The sequence below is a fragment of the Astatotilapia calliptera genome, chromosome 19 (assembly GCF_964374335.1).
Source record: "Astatotilapia calliptera chromosome 19, fAstCal68.1, whole genome shotgun sequence".
Taxonomy (NCBI): domain Eukaryota; kingdom Metazoa; phylum Chordata; class Actinopteri; order Cichliformes; family Cichlidae; genus Astatotilapia; species Astatotilapia calliptera.
The window spans coordinates 25,685,952-25,706,587 of NC_137440.1; the positions used below are offsets into that span (position 1 = coordinate 25,685,952).

Below are 20,636 nucleotides of genomic sequence, written 5' to 3' on the forward strand. Positions count from 1 at the left end.
AACTTATGCTGTACAGTTTACTAAGGGGTCCTTTGCTGGGCCATGTGCAATTACACAAAAGAACAAGTTAAATTTCACCATAACACTGACTGGAGAAAAGCCAAATTGGGATTCTAATTGACATTACAACTGAAATCAGTGCTGTGATAGTTAGTTTAAGATCACAACCTGATTTAAAACACAGTCTAACATCAACATTCTTGCCCCTGAAAATAGGTCAGGATGGCCGAAAAATGTACTTTAAAAATGAGATTTTCTTTTTGTTTCATTGGAACAGTAAAGTACCATTACAAAGAAATGAGTACACCTTTGTAGATATCACTGATATGGAGTTTTTCATGTTTTACATACAGACTTTCTCATTTAAACCATGGTGACTTAAAAGTTTAGCAGCAAGACACTTGTTTCCTTTGTTCCATCAAACATTTCTTTCAGCCATCTGTGTTTATCAGAGCGATATGTGACTAATTTTTTATTGAATCACCAGAAAGTACACAAATACAAGATTAAATATTTTATTTATTTATCAAAAGATACATAATTACACATTGATACAATGAATAAGGTGTCTATAAAAATTACACATGGTGTAAGAAAAACATTATAACATACAAATAAGTGTTTTAAGATAATCTGACATACTTTAAAAGCATAAGAATAAAAGTTGTTTTTTAAAAAAAATCATGTTCTTTGATGATCACATTACATGTATCACATTTTTTAAAGCATAACGTAGGGTGTTCACAAAAACAGTTTTATGATTACTTTTTCCACAGTGCTTGTATGCCTCTTGCAAAACTATGTACTTATCACCATATGACATAATAACTCACGATTATGCAAGACCAGCCATGAAATGTCCGTCGCTTCATTACAATCATTTGTCCCCGCTGCTGCCCTCAGACCCAGTCTGTGGGGTAAAATTGCTTTTTTGGTGGTTCATAAAAAATATCTCAAAAAGCGATGTTAGTGAGGGGACCAGAAACACTGGGTTGCAGAGCAGTTGGTAAGGACTTGTATATTTCTGGAGAGTCTGCAAAAGCTGTCTTGCTCGTGCTCCTGATTGGATATGTGGAGCCCGGCTCTGATATCTCACTGGTGGCAGCTAAAGGTAGGCATGCCTTGGAGGCGGAGTTGGTCTCGGGCGCAATCTTTCAAACGAGCCTCACGGCATTTCAGGCAACCTCAGGCCAGAAACAACATCCGGTCACTCGCGGTCAAAATCCACGCAGAGCTGGTGTTTCGCAGGGATCAGGTTAACACATCTGGGTCTAAAAAATAAAGGTGTCCAAGTCAGAGATATCTAGAAAGTTTGATAAAAATGAAAAAAAGAGGGTAAATGTTTTGTTTTTCTTGTACAATTAGCTGTTAAGAAGGGGAACAAGAATGAACCAAACCTACCAATTCGATCGAGAGACTCAAAAAAAGAGGAGTTGAGCAGGTTTATCTCAGAGTCTGAAAAGAAATAACATCGAGTATTTACAAACGGGGAAAAAACAGTAAAAATATAAACATTATATGAACAAGAGTGAGAAAAAATGAGGTACCTGATGAGGCCATGATAGGTGATGTAGACATGTAATGTATAAACTTTTACGGGAGTTAAAAGTGGAGCTTATATATATTTTAAAGTGTATTGTACGTGGGATAGGCTCCAGCGCACGGCGCGAGCCTGAGAAAAGGATAAGTGGAGGCGAATGGATGGATGGATGGTGTATTGTACCTGTTACAAACCATTGTGATATTTATTTATTTTTTTTAAATGAAAGGATTGACAGAATGGTAAAAAGGAAAATGCAAAAATGTAGTTAGAGAGCAAGATTAACACTTACCGAATGATATGCGGATAAGGAAAGAGACGCAAGTTGCTGTTGAAATCGGCCGCTCCCTATGCGAAATCGCAAGCAGTCTGAGCGGTTCCAGTTGTTGATATGTCTGAAGTCAGATCTCTTCTGGGGTTCGAAGATAGTCTTAACATCAGCGGGAGATCGTAAAATCAGAGCTGGAGCCGATTGGCTAACCGGGGTGCGAAGGGAGCGGTGCAAGGGTTATGTGATTGGCAGCGGGGCGCAGTGAGGCGGAGTTGGTCTAAGGGGGGAATTTTCAAACGAGGTAAGCAGCGCATTCGGGACCAGAGCGGGGAGCGAACAAGCAGGAAAAAATTGTGCTCTGGAAGCTGTTGCGGGTCGGTGCGATTAAGAGCGAGGTAGAACTTAGACTCTGCGTAGAATTTTAGAGGTAGCTAGCAAGAGGCAAGTTTTTGAAGAAAAAAGAGTAAGGAGCTTTCCCAATGTTTTTGGATTATAGCGCTTTTTTTGGGGGGAATAGAGGGGTAGCTAACAAGTTATTCTAGGGGTTTTGGAGAAATCGCGGAGAAATTTTTAAAAGGAGTTTTGGCTTTGTTTGGCTGAGCATGAAGGGAGCCGCGGGGCGCTGAATTTGAGAAAAAAGACTAAGGATTTTTTCAGGATTTTCCCTGTTATCGAATATAAGGTTTTGGGAATAGAGGGGGTACCCTAACAAGTTATTGTAGGGTTTTGGAGAAATCGCGGAGGGTTTTTTAAGGAGTTTTCCCTGCTTATGTTTCTAAGGAGGGTTAGGGGATCGCGAGTTTTTTCTGAGTATGAGTTTTATTCTAAATCTACAAATGCATATAAATCTAAATAAAGTTTTCCCCCAAGGCATGCAGCATGTGTTTGTGGCCATACTGAACGTTACAAAAGCACAAGTTTAACTAAACAATTTTAATATGGTTTAATACATTTTTAAACACATGAGCACGGAGCCCGAGAGAGCACGGTCCGGAGACACGGGCGCGCCCCCGCGCGCCCAGACACACAGCCTCGGGCGCGCGCGGGCGCGCGCACACACTGACCCGCCACCAGATGGCGTTTTTTGAGCATAAAAAAATAAATAAATTTTTTAATTGCTTAAAGAAATAAAAGAATGCTATTTTGATATATAAGAAACTTTCTAAATAATCAATTATATTTTTATGAATATCATATTTTTATGAATATCATATTTTTATGAATATCATATTTTTATGAATATCATATTTTTATGAATATCATATTTTTATTATTTAATTACTTCCTACTTCCGGACTTCCGGAGCTAATTTAATTAGGGGCTAATTTAATTAGGGGATAATTTAATTACTTCCTACTTCCGGACTTCCGGAGCTAATTTAATTAGGGGATAATTTAATTAGGGGTCATAAATCAATTAAGGGGGTCATAAATCACTCAGTTTGACATAAGGGGTATAATATCACTCTCTGTGGTTCATTTCCAGACTTTGAAATCTGAAGAAATCTGAGCGAAGGACGAATTTCCTACCCTCAAACAAGTCCAACTCATTTCAGAACGGTAATAGGTGAGAAAGAAATTCTTGAATTGTGAGCGTCAGGAGTGTCTGAAGATATACCGGGACAAGCCTCATGTCTTAACTTTGCTTCGTTAAGGAGATATGACGATTCGAATATGCCTCTCATTACAGAAATGCAGCGGTGATTTTGAACAAGCTCTCCATTGACTTTATATGGACAGTTTTCTGACCTTGTGTTAGTCTGAGGAGATTTGCTAAAGTTCTATGAATACCACAACAATGATAGTGACATTTTCTGAAAGCCAGCAAAAATGCCTACGTTTTGATGTATAATTTGTGGAAGTTGAGTGAAAATTGAGCAAGTAGCAGGAAGTTGTTCGGACATGAAGAGAAGACTGCAAAAGCTTCAGTGACACACTGGAAGCCAAGAGCATAGCAACCATAACAACGCATGTATTTTGTGAAAAATCACAATTTTGCAACTCAAAACTTTAAGAGGCATAAAAGTAAAACAGTAAAAGATTTGAAAAAGCTGAATCATACCTGAATAGCCCAATAATTTGTGAACATTTTAAAGTTTGAATGGTTGTTCTAGGTGAAAGTATGAGGAAGTAGTTAAGTTTCAAAAACAAGCAAAATTTAGCAGAATTTTGGAAGATTTCCATTCATTTCAATGGGACAAATTAAAGGAAAAAAGTGGAATATTTTAAAAAGTATAATAGTTAAAAATAGCAAAAATCATAGCAGAAATTAGCAAAAATAGTTGAATAGTTTAAAATTTGAACGGTGAAAATCGGCTGAAAATTGTGGAAGTAGTTTAACGGCGAAAAGTGTACGGAAACACCCAGAATAATAATAATAACTAGAAAAATTTGCATTTCCTGCGAAAATGCAGTGTGGATGCTTTAAAGCTGAAGCTGTATGCAAAAAGTAGCTGAAAAAGCTGAAAAGTTGCAGAAATTGTAAAAACTTTGCAGAAGCAAAAGAAGTTTGCTAAAATGGAATAACTTAGCAGAACTGCAATATCTTAGAGGAAACATAATACTTGGCAGAGATACAATAGCATAGCAGAATTTAGCAGAAATATTGTAACTTACCAGAAACATGATAACTTCTCAAAAATACAAGAATTTAGGAGAAATAGTATAAGATAACAGAAAGAATATATTTAGCCAAAAATACTTAAACATTACAGAAACACTATGATTTAGAAAAATAGTACAACAGAGCAGAAATATTGTGATTTACCAGAGACACTGTGATGAACTATGAATATTGTAATTTTAAATTAAGACTATGTTTTAGCACAAATATTATAATTTGGCAGAAATACTATAATTTAGCACAAATACTATAAAAAGCAGAAATACTATAATTTAGCAGAAATACTATATTAAGCACAAACCCTATAAAAAGCAGAAATACTGTACTATGATTTGGTAGAAAAAACTATAATTAATCAGAAATACTATATTTGGCAGAAATACGGTATTTGGCACAAATCTTATAAAATAGCAGAAATAGTATGATTTAGCACAATAGTAATAACTTAAACAGAAAAATTGGAAAAGCAAAAATGGACAGCTGAAAAAATGATGAACATGCTGAAGGTCCCTCAACTATACTTGTTAAATGAAAAAAATCAGCAAAAAAATCTATAACAGCCACACAATCACAAATATGTACACATAAGAAAACACACATGCACAGAGAGACACACACACAAGATCCAATTCAGTCAACCAGTCTAAATATATTGAATTTGAATCTTAGAATGAGATCATCCCATTAAAAGCCTTTCTCTCTCTCTCTCTCTCTCTCTCTCTCTCTCTCTCTCTGTCACACACACACACACACACACACACACACACACACACACACAGGGAGAGAAAAGTGAGTTTCTAGGTCAGCCTGGGAGCTGCTGAATTTGAATCCACCAATCAGAGAGCCTGTGCACTCTTTCCCTCCAAAACAGGTGCATCCTTTTTACACACGCAGCACAGAGAGACACAGGATCATTGCAGTCTATTTCTCATAATGACGACTCCCCTCAAACAAATGACCATAATTTCCTAACCGTAGGAGCTAGAGCGGTCATTCTTACACCGTTTTGTTCAGAAGAGATGGGGGAATCTTCAAGTGTTGACAATTTATCATTAAAATATGAATTTTTAGAGATATATGACATGGATGACTTGTTGACTTAGAAGCCACGAATTCCCCAATATGCAAATTTGAATGCCTGAGACCACATATGTGATTGGCTGGCTGGGAAGCCGTGCAGGCCCTGATTTGTGGATTTGAATTCCTCAGCCCTCAGATATGATTGGCTGGCTTAGAAGCCACGAAGGCCCCAATATGCAAATTTGAATGCCTCAGGACACTTATTTGATTGGCTGGGAAACTGTGCAGGCCCTGATTTGAAAATTTGAATGTCTCAGTCCTCACAGAGGATTGGCTGCCTGGGGACCTGGCAGAAATATATAGAAATACTATTATTAAGCATAAATACTACATTTAGTAGAAATATTATGTTTTAGCACAAATATTATAAAAAGAAGAAAAACTATAATTTAGGAGAAATACTATATTAAGCACAAATCCTATAAAAAGCAGAAATACTATAATTTAGAACAAATAGTATAAAAAGCAGAAATACTATAATTTAGCAGAAATACTATGTTAAGCACAAATCCTATAAAAAGCAGAAATACTATAATTTAGCAGAAATACTATGTTAGGCACAAATCCTATAAAAAGCAGAAATACTATAATTTAGAACAAATAGTATAAAAAGCAGAAATACTATAATTTAGCAGAAATACTATGTTAAGCACAAATCCTATAAAAAGCAGAAATACTATAATTTAGCAGAAATACTGTATTTAGCACAAGTACCGAAAAGTACCAGAAATACTATGATTTAGCAGAATAGTAATAACTTATTGAAACACAAATGCACAGAGGGACACACAAACACAGGCTCTAATCCAGTCAACCAGTCTAACTATATTCAATTTAAATCCTACAATGACATGCTGCCAAATAAGGGCAGGGTCCTCTCTCTCCCACTAAACACACACACACACACACACACACACACACACACACACACACACACACACACACACACACACACACACACACACAGACACAGAGGGAGAGAGCTGCCGAATTTAAATCCACCAATCAGAGTGGCTGTTTACGTTTTCCCGCCAAAACAGGTGCATCTTTTTACACACGCAGCAGCACAGAGAGGCACAGGATTATTGCAGCCTATTTCTCATAGTGAGGACTCCCCTCAAACAAATGACCATAATTTCCTAACCGTAGGGGCTAGAGCGGTCATTCTTGCACTGTTTTGTTCAGAAGAGATGGGGGAATCTTCCAGTGTTAACAATTTATCATTAAAATGTGAATTTTTAGAGATATATGACATGGATGACTTGTTGACTTAGAAGCCACGAATTCCCCAATATGCAAATATGAATGCCTGAGACCACATATATGATTGGCTGGCTGGGAAGCCGTGCAGGCCCTGATTTGTGGATTTGAATTCCTCAGCCCTCAGATATGATTGGCTGGCTTAGAAGCCATGAAGGCCCCAATATGCAAATTTGAATGCCTCAGGACACATATATGATTGGCTGGGAAGCCGTGCAGGCCCTGATTTGAAAATTTGAATTTCTCAGTCCTCACAGAGGATTGGCTGCCTGGGGACCTGGCAGAAATATATAGAAATACTATGATTAAGCATAAATACTACATTTAGTAGAAATACTATGTTTTAGCACAAATACTATAAAAAGCAGAAATACTATAATTTAGCAGAAATACTATATTAAGCACAAATCCTATAAAAAGCAGAAATAGGATGATTAAGCATAAATACTACATTTAGTAGAAATACTATGTTTTAGCACAAATAGTATAAAAAGCAGAAATATTATAATTTAGCAGAAATACTATATTAGGCACAAATCTTATAAAATAGCAGAAATAGTATTATTTAGCACAATAGTAATAAGTTAAACAGAAAAATTGGAAAAGCAAAATGGACAGCTGAAAAAATGCTGAACATGCTGAGGGTCCCTCAAATATACTTGTTAAATGAAAAAATCAGCAAAAAAATGCACAGGGAGAGAGAAGTAAGTTTCTAGGTCAGCCTGGGAGCTGCTGAATTTGAATCCACCAATCAGAGAGCCTGTGTACGTTTTCCCGCCAAAACATGTGCCTCTTTTTACACACGCAGCACAGAGAGGCACAGGATTATTGCAGCCTATTTCTCATAGTGAGGACTCCCCTCAAACAAATGACCATAATTTCCAAACCGTAGGGGCTAGAGCGGTCATTCTTACACCGTTTTGTTCAAAAGAGATGGGGGAATCTTCCAGTGTTTACAATTTATCATTAAAATATGAATTATTAAAGATATTTGACTTGTAATGCACCATAACTGAGTAGAGCGAAGCAAAAACTGCCTTGACTTGCCCTCAAACAACGCTTTCTAACTCGAAATCTATTTGGAGTATCGATATCATTCTTTCACCGTAAGAGACAGCAGGCTTTGGTGAACAATCATGGAAATTTTCAGGTCTCTGTGGAAATCCAACAAAAAGTTATGACAAGAGAAAAAAGTGGTTCATTTCCACAGTTTGAAATCTGAAGAAATCTGAGCGAAGGACGAATTTCCTACCCTCAAACAAGTCCAACTCATTTCAGAACGGTAATAGGTGAGAAAGAAATTCTTGAATTGTGAGCGTCAGGGGTGTCTGAAGATATTCGGGGACAAGCCTCATGTCTTAACTTTGCTTCGTTAAGGAGATATGACGATTCGAATATGCCTCTCATTACAGAAATCCAGCGGTGATTTTGAACAAGCTCTCCATTCACTTTATATGGAGAGTTTTCTGACCTTGTGTTAGTCTGAGGAGATTTGCAAAAATTCTATAAATCCCACAACAATGATGGTGACATTTTCTGAAAGCCAGCAAAAATACCTACGTTTTGATGTATAATTTGTGGAAGTTGAGTGAAAATTGAGCAAGTAGCAGGAAGTTGTTCGGACATGAAGTGAAAATTGCAAAACCTTCAGTGGCACACTGGAAGCCAAGAGCATAGCAACCATAACAACACATGTATTTTGTGAAAAATCACAATTTTGCAACTCAAAACTTTAAGAGGCATAAAAGTAAAACAGTAAAAGATTTGAAAAAGCTGAATCATACCTGAATAGCCCAATAATTTGTGAACATTTTAAAGTTTGAATGGTTGTTCTAGGTGAAAATATGAGGAAGTAGTTAAGTTTCAAAAACAAGCAAATTTTAGCAGAATTGCTGAAGTTTCCCATTCATTTCAATGGGACAAATTAAAGGAAAAAAGCTTAATATTTTAAAAAGTATAATAGTTAAAAATAGCAAAAATCGTAGCAGGAATTAGCAAAAATAGCTGAATAGTTTAAAATTTGAACGGTGAAAATCGGCTGAAAATTGTGGAAGTAGTTTAACGGCGAAAAGTGTACGGAAGCAACTAGAATAATAATAATAATAAAGAATAAAGAGAAACAGGAACTCAATAGTGTGGATGCTTAAAGCATCCACACAACTAGAAAAATTTGCATTTCCTGCGAAAATGCAGTGTGGATGCTTAAAGCTGAAGCTGTATGCAAAAAGTAGCTGAAAAAGCTGAAAAGTTGCAGAAATTGTAAAAACTTTGCAGAAGCAAAAGAAGTTTGCTAAAATGGAATAACTTAGCAGAACTGCAATATCTTAGAGGAAACACAATACTTGGCAGAAATACAATAGCATAGCAGAATTTAGCAGAAATATTGTAACTTACCAGAAACATGATAACTTCTCAAAAATACAAGAATTTAGGAGAAATAGTATAAGATAACAGAAAGAATATATTTAGCCAAAAATACTTAAACATTACAGAAACACTATGATTTAGAAAAATAGTACAACAGAGCAGAAATATTGTGATTTACCAGAGACACTGTGATGAACTATGAATATTGTAATTTTAAATTAAGACTATGTTTTAGCACAAATATTATAATTTGGCAGAAATACTATAATTTAGCAGAAATACTATATTAAGCACAAATCCTATAAAAAGCAGAAATGGTATGATTAAGCATAAATTCTACATTTAGTAGAAATACTTTGTTTTAGCACAAATCCCATAAAAAGCAGAAATACTGTACTATGATTTAGTAGAAAAACTATAATTAATCAGAAATACTAAATTTAGCAGAAATACTATATTAAGCACAAATCCTATGAAAAGCAGAAATAGTATGATTAAGCATAAATACTACATTTAGCAGAAATACTATATTAAGCACAAATCCTATAAAAGCAGAAATAGTATATTAAGCACAAATCTTATAAAATAGCAGAAATAGTATGATTTAGCACAATAGTAATAAGTTAAACAGAAAAATTGGAAAAGCAAAATGGACAGCTGAAAAAATGCTGAACATGCTGAGGTTCCCTCAAATATACTTGTTAAATGACAAAAATCTGCAAAAAAATTTATGACAGCCACACAATTACAAATATGTACACATGAGGAAACACACATGCACAGAGAGACACACACACAAGATCCAATTCAGTCAACCAGTCTAAATATATTGAATTTGAATCTTACAATGAGATCATCCCATTAAAAGGCTTTCTCTCTCTCTCTCTCTCTCTCTCCCTGTCACACACACACACACACACACACACACACAGGGAGAGAGAAGTAAGTTTCTAGGTCAGCCTGGGAGCTGCTGAATTTGAATCCACCAATCAGAGAGCCTGTGTACTTTTTCCCGCCAAAACAGGTGCATCTTTTTACACACGCAGCAGAGAGAGGCACAGGATTATTGCAGCCTATTTCTCATAGTGAGGACTCCCCTCAAACAAATGACCATAATTTCCAAACCGTAGGGGCTAGAACGGTCATTCTTACACCGTTTTGTTCAGAAGAGATGGGGGAATCTTCAAGTGTTGACAATTTAATATTAAAATATGAATTTTTAGAGATATATGACATGGATGACTTGTTGACTTAGAAGCCACGAATTCCCCAATATGCAAATTTGAATGCCTGAGACCACATATGTGATTGGCTGGCTGGGAAGCCGTGCAGGCCCTGATTTGTGGGTTTGAATTCCTCAGCCCTCAGATATGATTGGCTGGCTTAGAAGCCACGAAGGCCCCAATATGCAAATTTGAATGCCTCAGGACACTTATTTGATTGGCTGGGAAACTGTGCAGGCCCTGATTTGAAAATTTGAATGTCTCAGTCCTCACAGAGGATTGGCTGCCTGGGGACCTGGCAGAAATATATAGAAATACTATTATTAAGCATAAATACTACATTTAGTAGAAATACTATGTTTTAGCACAAATATTATAAAAAGAAGAAAAACTATAATTTAGCAGAAATACTATATTAAGCACAAATCCTATAAAAAGCAGAAATACTATAATTTAGAACAAATAGTATAAAAAGCAGAAATACTATAATTTAGCAGAAATACTATGTTAAGCACAAATCCTATAAAAAGCAGAAATACTATAATTTAGCAGAAATACTATGTTAGGCACAAATCCTATAAAAAGCAGAAATACTATAATTTAGCAGAAATACTATATTAGGCATAAATCCTATGAAAAGCAGAAATAGTATGATTTAGCAGAAATACTGTATTTAGCACAAGTACCGAAAAGTACCAGAAATACTATGATTTAGCAGAATAGTAATAACTTATTGAAACACAAATGCACAGAGGGACACACAAACACAGGCTCTAATCCAGTCAACCAGTCTAACTATGTTCAATTTAAATCCTACAATGACATGCTGTCAAATAAGGGCAGGGTCCTCTCTCTCCCACTAAACACACACACACACACACACACACACACACACACACACAGGGAGAGAGGACTAAGTTTCTAGGTCAGCCTGGGAGCTGCTGAATTTGAATCCACCAATCAGAGAGGCTGTTTACGTTTTCCCGCCAAAAAAGGTGCATCTTTTTACACACGCAGCACAGAGACATAGACCTGCTTCTTTCAGTTTATTTCACATAGTGAGGATTCCCCTCAAACAAATGACCATAATTTCCTAACCATAGGGGCTAGAGCGGTCATTCTTACACCGTTTTGTTCAGAAGAGATGGGGGAATCTTCAAGTGTTGACAATTTATCATTAAAATATGAATTTTTAGAGATATATGACATGGATGACTTGTTGACTTAGAAGCCACGAATTCCCCAATATGCAAATTTGAATACCTGGAGCCCACATACATGATTGGCTGGCTGGGAAGCTGTGCAGGCCCTGATTTGTGGATTTGAATTCCTCAGCCCTCAGATATGATTGGCTGGCTTAGAAGCCATGAAGGCCCCAATATTCAAATTTGAATGCCTCAGGACACATATATGATTGGCTGGGAAGCCGTGCAGGCCCTGATTTGAAAATTTGAATTTCTCAGTCCTCACAGAGGATTGGCTGCCTGGGGACCTGGCAGATATATATAGAAATACTATGATTAAGCATAAATACTACATTTAGTAGAAATACTATGTTTTAGCACAAATACTATAAAAAGCAGAAATATTATAATTTAGCACAAATAGTATAAAAAGCAGAAATATTATAATTTAGCACAAATAGTATAAAAAGCAGAAATATTATAATTTAGCACAAATAGTATAAAAAGCAGAAATACTACATTTAGTAGAAATACTATGTTTTAGCACAAATAGTATAAAAAGCAGAAATATTATAATTTAGCACAAATAGTATAAAAAGCAGAAATATTATAATTTAGAACAAATAGTATAAAAAGCAGAAATATTATAATTTAGCACAAATAGTATAAAAAGCAGAAATACTACATTTAGTAGAAATACTATGTTTTAGCACAAATAGTATAATAAAGCAGAAATACTATAATTTAGCAGAAATACTGTATTTAGCACAAGTACCGAAAAGTACCAGAAATACTATGATTTAGCAGAATAGCAATAACTTACAAAATTACAAATATGGAGGCATATTGAAACAGAAATGCAGAGAGGGACACACAAACACAGGCTCTAATCCAGTCAATCAGTCTAACTATATTCAATTTAAATCCTACAATGACATGCTGCCAAATAAGGGCAGGGTCCTCTCTCTCCCACTAAACACACACACACACACACACACACACACACACAGACAGACACAGAGGGAGAGAGCTGCTGAATTTAAATCCACCAATCAGAGTGGCTGTTTACATTTTCCCGCCAAAAAAGGTGCATCTTTTTACACACGCAGCACAGAGAGGCACAGGATTATTGCAGTCTATTTCTCATAGTGACGACTCCCCTCAAACAAATGACCATAATTTCCTAACCGTAGGGGCTAGAGCGGTCATTCTTACACCGTTTTGTTCAGAAGAGATGGGGGAATCTTCCAGTGTTAACAATTTATCATTAAAATGTGAATTTTTAGAGATATATGACATGGATGACTTGTTGACTTAGAAGCCACGAATTCCCCAATATGCAAATATGAATGCCTGAGACCACATATATGATTGGCTGGCTGGGAAGCCGTGCAGGCCCTGATTTGTGGATTTGAATTCCTCAGCCCTCAGATATGATTGGCTGGCTTAGAAGCCATGAAGGCCCCAATATGCAAATTTGAATGCCTCAGGACACATATATGATTGGCTGGGAAGCCGTGCAGGCCCTGATTTGAAAATTTGAATTTCTCAGTCCTCACAGAGGATTGGCTGCCTGGGGACCTGGCAGAAATATATAGAAATACTATGATTAAGCATAAATACTACATTTAGTAGAAATACTATGTTTTAGCACAAATAGTATAAAAAGCAGAAATATTGTAATTTAGCAGAAATACTATATTAGGCACAAATCTTATAAAATAGCAGAAATAGTATTATTTAGCACAATAGTAATAAGTTAAACAGAAAAATTGGAAAAGCAAAATGGACAGCTGAAAAAATGCTGAACATGCTGAGGTTCCCTCAAATATACTTGTTAAATGACAAAAATCTGCAAAAAAATTTATGACAGCCACACAATTACAAATATGTACACATGAGGAAACACACATGCACAGAGAGACACACACACAAGATCCAATTCAGTCAACCAGTCTAAATATATTGAATTTGAATCTTACAATGAGATCATCCCATTAAAAGGCTTTCTCTCTCTCTCTCTCTCTCTCTCCCTGTCACACACACACACACACACACACACACACACACAGGGAGAGAGAAGTAAGTTTCTAGGTCAGCCTGGGAGCTGCTGAATTTGAATCCACCAATCAGAGAGGCTGTTTACGTTTTCCCGCCAAAAAAGGTGCATCTTTTTACACACGCAGCACAGAGACATAGACCTGCTTCTTTCAGTTTATTTCACATAGTGAGGATTCCCCTCAAACAAATGACCATAATTTCCTAACCATAGGGGCTAGAGCGGTCATTCTTACACCGTTTTGTTCAGAAGAGATGGGGGAATCTTCAAGTGTTGACAATTTATCATTAAAATATGAATTTTTAGAGATATATGACATGGATGACTTGTTGACTTAGAAGCCACGAATTCCCCAATATGCAAATTTGAATACCTGGAGCCCACATACATGATTGGCTGGCTGGGAAGCTGTGCAGGCCCTGATTTGTGGATTTGAATTCCTCAGCCCTCAGATATGATTGGCTGGCTTAGAAGCCATGAAGGCCCCAATATTCAAATTTGAATGCCTCAGGACACATATATGATTGGCTGGGAAGCCGTGCAGGCCCTGATTTGAAAATTTGAATTTCTCAGTCCTCACAGAGGATTGGCTGCCTGGGGACCTGGCAGATATATATAGAAATACTATGATTAAGCATAAATACTACATTTAGTAGAAATACTATGTTTTAGCACAAATACTATAAAAAGCAGAAATATTATAATTTAGCACAAATAGTATAAAAAGCAGAAATATTATAATTTAGCACAAATAGTATAAAAAGCAGAAATATTATAATTTAGCACAAATAGTATAAAAAGCAGAAATACTACATTTAGTAGAAATACTATGTTTTAGCACAAATAGTATAAAAAGCAGAAATATTATAATTTAGCACAAATAGTATAAAAAGCAGAAATATTATAATTTAGAACAAATAGTATAAAAAGCAGAAATATTATAATTTAGCACAAATAGTATAAAAAGCAGAAATACTACATTTAGTAGAAATACTATGTTTTAGCACAAATAGTATAATAAAGCAGAAATACTATAATTTAGCAGAAATACTGTATTTAGCACAAGTACCGAAAAGTACCAGAAATACTATGATTTAGCAGAATAGCAATAACTTACAAAATTACAAATATGGAGGCATATTGAAACAGAAATGCAGAGAGGGACACACAAACACAGGCTCTAATCCAGTCAATCAGTCTAACTATATTCAATTTAAATCCTACAATGACATGCTGCCAAATAAGGGCAGGGTCCTCTCTCTCCCACTAAACACACACACACACACACACACACACACACACAGACAGACACAGAGGGAGAGAGCTGCTGAATTTAAATCCACCAATCAGAGTGGCTGTTTACATTTTCCCGCCAAAAAAGGTGCATCTTTTTACACACGCAGCACAGAGAGGCACAGGATTATTGCAGTCTATTTCTCATAGTGACGACTCCCCTCAAACAAATGACCATAATTTCCTAACCGTAGGGGCTAGAGCGGTCATTCTTACACCGTTTTGTTCAGAAGAGATGGGGGAATCTTCCAGTGTTAACAATTTATCATTAAAATGTGAATTTTTAGAGATATATGACATGGATGACTTGTTGACTTAGAAGCCACGAATTCCCCAATATGCAAATATGAATGCCTGAGACCACATATATGATTGGCTGGCTGGGAAGCCGTGCAGGCCCTGATTTGTGGATTTGAATTCCTCAGCCCTCAGATATGATTGGCTGGCTTAGAAGCCATGAAGGCCCCAATATGCAAATTTGAATGCCTCAGGACACATATATGATTGGCTGGGAAGCCGTGCAGGCCCTGATTTGAAAATTTGAATTTCTCAGTCCTCACAGAGGATTGGCTGCCTGGGGACCTGGCAGAAATATATAGAAATACTATGATTAAGCATAAATACTACATTTAGTAGAAATACTATGTTTTAGCACAAATAGTATAAAAAGCAGAAATATTGTAATTTAGCAGAAATACTATATTAGGCACAAATCTTATAAAATAGCAGAAATAGTATTATTTAGCACAATAGTAATAAGTTAAACAGAAAAATTGGAAAAGCAAAATGGACAGCTGAAAAAATGCTGAACATGCTGAGGTTCCCTCAAATATACTTGTTAAATGACAAAAATCTGCAAAAAAATTTATGACAGCCACACAATTACAAATATGTACACATGAGGAAACACACATGCACAGAGAGACACACACACAAGATCCAATTCAGTCAACCAGTCTAAATATATTGAATTTGAATCTTACAATGAGATCATCCCATTAAAAGGCTTTCTCTCTCTCTCTCTCTCTCTCTCCCTGTCACACACACACACACACACACACACACACACACAGGGAGAGAGAAGTAAGTTTCTAGGTCAGCCTGGGAGCTGCTGAATTTGAATCCACCAATCAGAGAGCCTGTGTACTTTTTCCCGCCAAAACAGGTGCATCTTTTTACACACGCAGCAGAGAGAGGCACAGGATTATTGCAGCCTATTTCTCATAGTGAGGACTCCCCTCAAACAAATGACCATAATTTCCAAACCGTAGGGGCTAGAACGGTCATTCTTACACCGTTTTGTTCAGAAGAGATGGGGGAATCTTCAAGTGTTGACAATTTAATATTAAAATATGAATTTTTAGAGATATATGACATGGATGACTTGTTGACTTAGAAGCCACGAATTCCCCAATATGCAAATTTGAATGCCTGAGACCACATATGTGATTGGCTGGCTGGGAAGCCGTGCAGGCCCTGATTTGTGGGTTTGAATTCCTCAGCCCTCAGATATGATTGGCTGGCTTAGAAGCCACGAAGGCCCCAATATGCAAATTTGAATGCCTCAGGACACTTATTTGATTGGCTGGGAAACTGTGCAGGCCCTGATTTGAAAATTTGAATGTCTCAGTCCTCACAGAGGATTGGCTGCCTGGGGACCTGGCAGAAATATATAGAAATACTATTATTAAGCATAAATACTACATTTAGTAGAAATACTATGTTTTAGCACAAATATTATAAAAAGAAGAAAAACTATAATTTAGCAGAAATACTATATTAAGCACAAATCCTATAAAAAGCAGAAATACTATAATTTAGAACAAATAGTATAAAAAGCAGAAATACTATAATTTAGCAGAAATACTATGTTAAGCACAAATCCTATAAAAAGCAGAAATACTATAATTTAGCAGAAATACTATGTTAGGCACAAATCCTATAAAAAGCAGAAATACTATAATTTAGCAGAAATACTATATTAGGCATAAATCCTATGAAAAGCAGAAATAGTATGATTTAGCAGAAATACTGTATTTAGCACAAGTACCGAAAAGTACCAGAAATACTATGATTTAGCAGAATAGTAATAACTTATTGAAACACAAATGCACAGAGGGACACACAAACACAGGCTCTAATCCAGTCAACCAGTCTAACTATGTTCAATTTAAATCCTACAATGACATGCTGTCAAATAAGGGCAGGGTCCTCTCTCTCCCACTAAACACACACACACACACACACACACACACACACACACACACACACACACACAGGGAGAGAGGACTAAGTTTCTAGGTCAGCCTGGGAGCTGCTGAATTTGAATCCACCAATCAGAGAGGCTGTTTACGTTTTCCCGCCAAAAAAGGTGCATCTTTTTACACACGCAGCACAGAGACATAGACCTGCTTCTTTCAGTTTATTTCACATAGTGAGGATTCCCCTCAAACAAATGACCATAATTTCCTAACCATAGGGGCTAGAGCGGTCATTCTTACACCGTTTTGTTCAGAAGAGATGGGGGAATCTTCAAGTGTTGACAATTTATCATTAAAATATGAATTTTTAGAGATATATGACATGGATGACTTGTTGACTTAGAAGCCACGAATTCCCCAATATGCAAATTTGAATACCTGGAGCCCACATACATGATTGGCTGGCTGGGAAGCTGTGCAGGCCCTGATTTGTGGATTTGAATTCCTCAGCCCTCAGATATGATTGGCTGGCTTAGAAGCCATGAAGGCCCCAATATTCAAATTTGAATGCCTCAGGACACATATATGATTGGCTGGGAAGCCGTGCAGGCCCTGATTTGAAAATTTGAATTTCTCAGTCCTCACAGAGGATTGGCTGCCTGGGGACCTGGCAGATATATATAGAAATACTATGATTAAGCATAAATACTACATTTAGTAGAAATACTATGTTTTAGCACAAATACTATAAAAAGCAGAAATATTATAATTTAGCACAAATAGTATAAAAAGCAGAAATATTATAATTTAGCACAAATAGTATAAAAAGCAGAAATATTATAATTTAGCACAAATAGTATAAAAAGCAGAAATACTACATTTAGTAGAAATACTATGTTTTAGCACAAATAGTATAAAAAGCAGAAATATTATAATTTAGCACAAATAGTATAAAAAGCAGAAATATTATAATTTAGAACAAATAGTATAAAAAGCAGAAATATTATAATTTAGCACAAATAGTATAAAAAGCAGAAATACTACATTTAGTAGAAATACTATGTTTTAGCACAAATAGTATAATAAAGCAGAAATACTATAATTTAGCAGAAATACTGTATTTAGCACAAGTACCGAAAAGTACCAGAAATACTATGATTTAGCAGAATAGCAATAACTTACAAAATTACAAATATGGAGGCATATTGAAACAGAAATGCAGAGAGGGACACACAAACACAGGCTCTAATCCAGTCAATCAGTCTAACTATATTCAATTTAAATCCTACAATGACATGCTGCCAAATAAGGGCAGGGTCCTCTCTCTCCCACTAAACACACACACACACACACACACACACACACACACACAGACAGACACAGAGGGAGAGAGCTGCTGAATTTAAATCCACCAATCAGAGTGGCTGTTTACATTTTCCCGCCAAAAAAGGTGCATCTTTTTACACACGCAGCACAGAGAGGCACAGGATTATTGCAGTCTATTTCTCATAGTGACGACTCCCCTCAAACAAATGACCATAATTTCCTAACCGTAGGGGCTAGAGCGGTCATTCTTACACCGTTTTGTTCAGAAGAGATGGGGGAATCTTCCAGTGTTAACAATTTATCATTAAAATGTGAATTTTTAGAGATATATGACATGGATGACTTGTTGACTTAGAAGCCACGAATTCCCCAATATGCAAATATGAATGCCTGAGACCACATATATGATTGGCTGGCTGGGAAGCCGTGCAGGCCCTGATTTGTGGATTTGAATTCCTCAGCCCTCAGATATGATTGGCTGGCTTAGAAGCCATGAAGGCCCCAATATGCAAATTTGAATGCCTCAGGACACATATATGATTGGCTGGGAAGCCGTGCAGGCCCTGATTTGAAAATTTGAATTTCTCAGTCCTCACAGAGGATTGGCTGCCTGGGGACCTGGCAGAAATATATAGAAATACTATGATTAAGCATAAATACTACATTTAGTAGAAATACTATGTTTTAGCACAAATAGTATAAAAAGCAGAAATATTGTAATTTAGCAGAAATACTATATTAGGCACAAATCTTATAAAATAGCAGAAATAGTATTATTTAGCACAATAGTAATAAGTTAAACAGAAAAATTGGAAAAGCAAAATGGACAGCTGAAAAAATGCTGAACATGCTGAGGGTCCCTCAAATATACTTGTTAAATGAAAAAAATCAGCAAAAAAATGCACAGGGAGAGAGAAGTAAGTTTCTAGGTCAGCCTGGGAGCTGCTGAATTTGAATCCACCAATCAGAGAGCCTGTGTACTTTTTCCCGCCAAAACATGTGCTTCTGTTTACACACGCAGCACAGAGACACACAGGATTTTTGCAGTCTATTTCTCATAGTGAGGACTCCCCTCAAACAAATGACCATAATTTCCAAACCGTAGGGGCTAGAGCGGTCATTCTTACACCGTTTTGTTCAGAAGAGATGGGGGAATCTTCCAGTGTTTACAATTTATCATTAAAATATGAATTATTAAAGATATTTGACTTGTAATGCACCATAACTGAGTAGAGCGAAGCAAAAACTGCCTTGACTTGCCCTCAAACAACGCTTTGTAACTCGAAATCTATTTGGAGTATCGATATCATTCTTTCACCGTAAGAGACAGCAGGCTTTGGTGAACAGTCATGGAAATTTTCAGGTCTCTGTGGAAATCCAAAAAAAAGTTATGACGAGAGAAAAAAGTGGTTCATTTCCACAGTTTGAAATCTGAAGAAATCTGAGCAAAGGACGAATTTCCTACCCTCAAACAAGTCCAACTCATTTCAGAACGTTAATAGGTGAGAAAGAAATTCTTGAATTGTGAGCGTCAGGGGTGTCTGAAGATATTCGGGGACAAGCCTCATGTCTTAAAGTCGCTTCGTTAAGGAGATATGACGATTCGAATATGCCTCTCATTACAGAAATCCAGCGATGATTTTGAACAAGCTCTCCATTGACTTTATATGGAGAGTTTTGAGACCTTGTGTTGGTCTGAGGAGATTTGCAAAAATTCTATAAATCCCACAACAATGATAGTGACATTTTCTGAAAGCCAGCAAAAATACCTACGTTTTGATGTATAATTTGTGGAAGTTGAGTGAAAATTGAGCAAGTAGCAAGAAGTTGTTCGGACATGAAGTGAAAATTGCAAAACCTTCAGTGACACACTGGAAGCCAAGAGCATAGCAACCATAACAACGCATGTATTTTGTGAAAAATCACAATTTTGCAACTCAAAACTTTAAGAGGCATAAAAGTAAAACAGTAAAAGATTTGAAAAAGCTGAATCATACCTGAATAGCTCAATAATTTGAGAACATTTTAAAGTTTGAATGGTTGTTCTAGGTGAAAATATGAGGAAGTAGTTAAGTTTCAAAAAGAAGCAAATTTTAGCAGAATTGCTGAAGTTTCCCATTCATTTCAATGGGACAAATTAAAGGAAAAAGTGGAATATTTTAAAAAGTATAATAGTTAAAAATACCAAAAGATATAGCCGGAAAGGGAAA

The 20,636-nt window shown here is 36.3% G+C and overlaps 1 long non-coding RNA gene across 1 annotated transcript; it reads right to left on the reverse strand.

Moving 5' to 3' along the window:
• Window positions 1-501: 501 nt before the first annotated feature.
• LOC145422366 (uncharacterized) lies at window positions 502-1,955 on the reverse strand. The gene is made up of 3 exons (XR_013903647.1): window positions 1,833-1,955; window positions 1,402-1,455; window positions 502-1,303 (listed from the first exon to the last, which is right to left on the reverse strand). It is a non-coding gene; the product is annotated as an uncharacterized LOC145422366 (long non-coding RNA).
• Between the last annotated feature and the right edge of the window lie 18,681 nt (window positions 1,956-20,636).